Source organism: Mustela lutreola, chromosome X (genome assembly GCF_030435805.1).
Source record: "Mustela lutreola isolate mMusLut2 chromosome X, mMusLut2.pri, whole genome shotgun sequence".
In the NCBI taxonomy this organism is placed as follows: domain Eukaryota; kingdom Metazoa; phylum Chordata; class Mammalia; order Carnivora; family Mustelidae; genus Mustela; species Mustela lutreola.
The window spans coordinates 33,088,427-33,095,203 of NC_081308.1; positions in this window are offsets into that span (position 1 = coordinate 33,088,427).

Sequence of the window (6,777 nt, forward strand, 5' to 3'; positions counted from 1 at the left end):
TAATTTTATTCTGCCTTATGCATCAGCAACAAAATTTGTCAACTTGAATCTTTATTACCAGCAATCACATCAAAGCTGAAAAACACAGCATGATTTCTCTTTCCACATTAGAGGTTGAATTTGTCACAGTAAAAAAAAAAAAAAAAAAAAAAAAAAAAAAAAAAAAAAAAAGGAAGAAAAGGGGAAAACAAAAGAAATCTTTAGGCCTGTAAACGTAATGTGTTTGATTTAGGAATGATTGAGAAAGAATAAGCAAAACAAATAAAAAATTAACCCCCCAACTCTTTTCTAAGGAGAATCAACTTAGGAAAAAAGGAAGATACAAGAGGTTAGGTGGTAATCAGGCAACAGGAATACACTTCTTGAAGTAACTATATGTAGAATAATAATGATTTTGGAGAAATGCTAACATTTATTCAGAGCAAGACATCAAGATAAACCCTTTACAGGCATTATCCTAACCACCCTATGAAACAGATTCTCTTATTGTTACCAATTTATGGATGAAAAATCTGAGGGTAAGGAAAGTTAAATAACTTTCTCAAAGTCACACAGTTAGATTTGGTGTAGCAGGAATTTGACATCAAGTCTCATTTCAACACCTTCACTCATTCACTGCTCAAGAGCTCTTCTCAATCAGCTCTTGTTCTACCACTCGAACTGCCTTCTACAACCTTTCCCAGTATTTTTCTTGCTTCCCTCCCTGCCTACCCAGCTCCGCTAAACAAATCACAGCAAACTATTTTTTTAAAGATTTACTTATCTTAGAGAGAGTGCACATGCAAGTTGGGGGGCACAAGGGAGAGGGGGAGAGAGTCTCAAGCAGACTCTGCACTCAGAGTGGAGCCCCACGGGGCTCGACCTCACAACCCTGAGATCATTACCTGAGCTAAAACCAAGGATCAGGCCCATAACTGACTGCACCACTCGGGCACCCCCACAAACTACTTTAAATTATCAAAAACCCAAATTAGTCTAGATCTCTTTCTTTTGTAAGGGACAGACACCCACTTGAGCAAAAGAAGGAATGCACTGGGTCCCATAATGGAACAGTTCTTCAGGTAAAGCCAGGTGTGGATGTACCAACAATGTTATCTGGTCACACTTTTTATCTGTGACTCAGTTCTGCTCTCCTCTGCGTGTTTTACACTAGCTTTCTCCTTGCAGTCACAGGATGGCCACCAGCAGCTGTAAATTTAATCCTACTTTAGCAACCCCAGCTTTCCCAATGGTTCTAACCTCTCAGAATTGCTTCTCCATGGGCAGGCCTGGGATATATGTTCACCCTTAGGGACAAAGGAGTGGTTTAGCTCCCTTCAAATTACATGTTAAGGGAATGAGAAATGGTTGTTTTTCAAAGGAAATTAAAGATACTACTCATAGGAGAAGGGAAGGGAAGCTGGGTTGACAAGCACAACAGATCTTGCTCTGAAGTCTAGGTACATGCCTTTCTCCATGTCCTCACTATAATAACCCATTTCCAAAGCTTACCTCCATCAGCCTCCTTTAAGCAGACTTACTGAATTTTGACTGCATCTTTGGGACTTAAATACTGAAATTATATATATATATATATATATATATATATATATATATATGTAGATAGATAGATAGATATAGATATCGATATAGATAGATAGATCTCTTCACACCCACCCACACATACACCATATATATTTTTTCCCATAAGACTGAAAGTCATACTTGGGGCGCCTGGGTGGCTCAGTGGGTTAAGGCCTCTGCTTTTGGCTCAGGTCATGATCCCAGGGTCCTGGGATGGAGCCCCACATCAGGCTCTCTGCTCAGCAGGGAGCCTGCTTCTCCGCACCCCCCCCCCCCCGCCTGTCTCTCTGCCTACTTGTGATCTCTCTCTGTCAAATAAATAAATAAAATCTTTAAAAAAAAAAAAAGACTGAAAGTCATACTCAAAAGTTTTCAAACTGAATTAGCCATCGTCCTTCTTCTCATATTTATTCTACTACCTATATCCATTGACTTGGTGTAGAGCACCCCTATTGGCCCAACTGTCCAGAGCAGAAACCAGCCATTATCTTTGATTTTTCTTTCTTACTCCCATATCCAGTCAGTCACCAAGCCTGTAAATCCTACCTGCTTAATATCTCTCGACTTCCTCTAAATCTCTCCATCCTTCTTGCTACTGACCTAGCTCAGATTTCCTCATTTCTTGATTATTCTACTTATCATCCTGATAAATCTTCTGCCTCTCAAATATATCCTCCAATTTTCTAGAAAAAAAAATGATCTTTCTAAAACACAGATATGATCCCATCATGCCTCTTCCCCACCATTCAGTGACTCCTTATTGTATGACTGCAATGGGCCTCGGTTTCCTCATTGTTAAAGGAAAGGATTACATTGATGATTTCTTGGACCTTTCCAGCTTTGTGACTCTGCTAATCCTTGCCAACCTAAAGCAATTATCTTCCTTTGGTTATCTGGTAATAGACTTTTCTACCTTTTGGACTATGGGCTGAGACCTCAGTTCTTTCTCCTATCACTCCTTATTATACCTCATGGGAATGCTGGGCCAAGATATACTAAGAAATCATTTCATATTGAAGACAGTTGGAAAAGTATGAGCATGAGAATTCCAAAGTCATAATCGGTTATCAATTATTTGAGACTTATCTTCTAACTACTATCTCTTTTGCATTCAGGTAAATGTCTAGAAATTGTATCAGAGACAAACTCTACCCTGTATTTCTTGCCCTGAAACTTCTTCCAACAGTGAGAACTATAGATGTAGAAACAGAAATATTGTTTTATCATAAAACAAAACGCAGAAGAATTAATTAATGCATTATTCATTACGAGGACATTATTTGACATCTGTTGCAATATACCACCACAAGGATTCTCAATCACCCCTCCCCTCCTAATCCTGAATACTGGAGAAAACCTTAAAAATGACTACATGTAGGAAACTTAAAAATTTCAAGTCGAAGAATTTACTGTAACCAAAGGAACACCCCCATCTTCCCTTGCCCATTTAAGGTAACTACACAGATTTGTCAGTTTAAAATAGAGGTGTATCTGTTTTCATATTTTGCTCCACACAGCAATAATTTATTATAGCACATTCAAGTCATACTCCATACATACATATTATGGTGCCCAAAGGTATAACTGACATATATTTTTCTCATATCCAGTAAGGTAGGGTGTACATTATTACTTGTTCTCAGCCAGTGTGACTGATTACACTGGGCTGTCCCTCCTTCAGAAAGAGTGATGGGTGACAGTTTACTTATTTCTTTTGCCTAGTTTTTTTTTTTTTTTTAAAGATTTTATTTATTTATTTGACAGACAGAGATCGTAAGTAGGCAGAGAGGCAGGCAGAGAGAGAGAGGAGGAAGCAGGCTCCCTGCTGAGTAGAGAGCCCGATGCGGGGCTCGATCCCAGGACCCTGGGATCATGACCTGAGCCGAAGGCAGCGGCTTAACCACTGAGCCACCCAGGCGCCCATCTTTTGCCTAGTTTTTAATCTGCCATTACATTGTGTGCTGGTGATCATGTTTGACACAAAATGGCTAAAAAATGTTTAAAATGGATAATGTTGGATATAGAGAAAAAGAGGCAAGAAAGGAAATCAAATCTTATGTCAAAATGCACATTTTTAGGGCTGCTATACAGAGAAGCACTATCAAGAGCTTGATCATGAAAGTTGACAACAAAGCTCAGCTAGGAGTTAGGGACTGGTGGAAGTTTTTGACATTAAGAAGGGTATTACTGACATTGATAAATATCTACGGAGCAAAGATTGTATATAAGGCATTAATCTAGGTGCTTGGGATAAAGCAGGGAACCATGGAGACAAAAATGCCTGTCCTCATGGGGATTACATTCTAGGAAAAGGAGACAGACAAGAAACAACATAAATCAGTAAAAATATATGGTGAATAGATACTAATGGTTGGCAGGGGAGGGTTACAATTTGAATGATAAGTTATGGAAGACCTCATTGAAAGATGAAAGGGCAAATATATCTTTTGAAGAGTATTCTAGGAAGAGAAAACTTTCTTTTTTTTAAAAGATCTTATGTATTTGAGAGAGAGAGAGAGAGCATGAGGGAGGGAGGGTCAGAGGGAGGAGAAGACTCTCTGCTGAGCAGGGCTGCATGGAGTCCATGCAGGACTCCATCCTGGGACTCCGGGATCATGACCTGAACCAAAGGCAGACGCTTAACCCACTGAGCTACCCAGGCGCCCCCAAAGAAAACTTTCCAAGTTAAGACTCTGACTAGTATGTTTGAGAAATATCAAGGGAGCCGGTGTGGCTGGAACTGAAAGAGCAAGGGGAAGAGTAAGAGAGAGGTCAGAGAAGTATGAAGGGCAAGATGGCAGTGTGCCTTCTGGGCTGTCCTATGGGCTCTAGATTTTACTTTGAGGGGCAGGAGCAACACTGCCATCAACCAGAAGATTATATTATTCAGGATGCTATTTTGAGATGGGGCTATAGGGGACTAAAGAGCAGAAGCAGAAGAGGTCTCCAAGGTTTAGGTAACTAAGCTAAAAAATCAGAGAAGCATTTCCAAAGATAATGTACTATAAGGACTAGACATAGCTCTGATTCAGTTACCGGAATTTCTAGGTAAACCATTTCTAGGATAAGCCCTTAGAACAAAACTTTGGAAAACTTTCTGAAAGTATTTTTAGATGGTTTATCCCATAAAATGTACTAACCCTGAAGTGTTGAGGTTTGACAGTCATAAAATTACTGAGATTTTTTTATATTCACCCTGAGAGGGCAATGATTTACATCAGAGAAACCCTTTGATTTTAATATTTTCTTCCTGGATAGTTTTGCATAATTTTATGTGATTTCCTTGATGAACCCACTAAAACTATTTTCCATCCATAGTTTTGCATAATCTGCACAATAAGGAAATCCTGAGGAAGAACTAGCAACTGGGCAATTCAGCAAGATCACAGAAACCATGTGTTGGGAGCTGCTTGTCAGCAAATGCTGCAGAGATTCTGTAAAGATCAGGACAAATCTTGCAGATAAGGGCAAAATAACTGTCTTTGGGAAGATTTCGTATAGGTTGCATATTTCTTTGTGGGGTCATTGCTACTTCTAAAGAATCCAACTAGACTTATTATTTTGCAACACAATTTTCTGTGTGCCTGCATACTTCCTGCCTCCCTGTCCAGAGTTCCCCCAAAATATTCCTCTTCCCAACTATTTGCTGCCCTGTTGAGGGGGCAATATAGATTATAGGAGACTTTATGGCATTGGATGAGGGGAAGCTAGCAAAATATTCTAGTTACCTTTGCTGCACAAAAAATTACCATTAACCTTAGTAGCTTAAAAAACTATTTTATTTTGCTCATAAGTTTGTGGGTCAGGAATTCTGGAAGGGATTGGGACGGTGGTTCTCATAGAACTTCTGTTATCTGAGGGCTCAGGCGGACGGTACATCCGAGGTGGCTCACTCGCATGGCTGTCAGCTGATGCTGTCAGCTGGACGGTCAACCCAAGCACCTGTAAGTGGCCTCTTCATGTCGTCTGCATTTCCTCACAATATGGTCACCTCGAGGTAATCAGATTCTTACAAGGCAGTTCAAGGCTCCAACTAGGACTGGTCCAGCATGTAATACAGAAGCCACCACCATTTTGTTTGTTTGTTTTAGCTTTGGATGCCGTGCAGTATAATTTTTAACACATTCTATGGTTATAAGTTAGTTATAAGTCCACTCAGATTCAAGAAGAGGGGACACGTACCCTACCGTCTGATAAATGTCAGGGTCCAATGGCAGAGGAGCACGTGGTGTAGATGTTGTTAAGGCTGCATTTGGAAAATGAAATCTCCTACACCTGGTTAGTTGGTAAAAACAGATTGTGTGAAGTCACTGTAAAGTGTACAGGTCAGCATCCCATGGAGAGATAAAGAAAGGAGGCAGAAACTGCAGAATGTCTTCATTCTTGCATTCACAAGAACAAAAGGATCCAAGAAACAGACATCAAGTCTGGGTAACTTTTAATTGTCTTTATTCTGCATTCTACACTCCAGGTTTGCTTGCTATGATGATCTCATAGTAATTCATCCATCATTTCACAAACTTTTGAGTGCCCGCTACATGTGCCAGAGGCTATTCTAGGCTCTTGGTGTCTATCAGTACATAAGTGTAACAAAAAGCCCACCATCAAGGAGAGTGTATTCTAATGGAGTCATGATATTAAAATAAGCAATGCGAATTAAGTAAATGGCAATTGGAGGCAAGGCCTCATGTGGTCTAAAACTAGTTCCACCCTGAAGGATGTTCTGGACTGAAGTTTTCCCAGGTGATTGTGCAACAGACCAAGTGGTGGGATCTTTGGGAAAGACATTTATAGTTAAAAGGGCTAATTTGTCCCAGGAGTTTAAGAAGGCTTCCGGATACCGCAAACTTCTTGCTTCTCCCAAATCATGTTGTCTCACATCCAACTGGTAACCTCTGTTCTACTTGTTGGCATCACTGTCCAACACCCCTAGGAGCCCCAGTAATTCACCCCACCCTGTATACACACCCTTTGCCATCTACTTCAGAGTTGCATAAAGACACCCTGCATTTTTCACGTGATTTGCCAATAGATTAAGGCGGGTAAAAATGTGTCAGTTTTAAGACCAGATCTAAAGAAGTCTTGCACGGGTTCACCTGGGCTCTTGCCCTGCTGCCACCGCCATGCAGGCATGCTGGGGTTGGCTGCAGGGTGAGAGACAGACATGTGAACCAGAGCCCAGCTGCACCGATTTCCCCAAGCAACAGCCAGCCC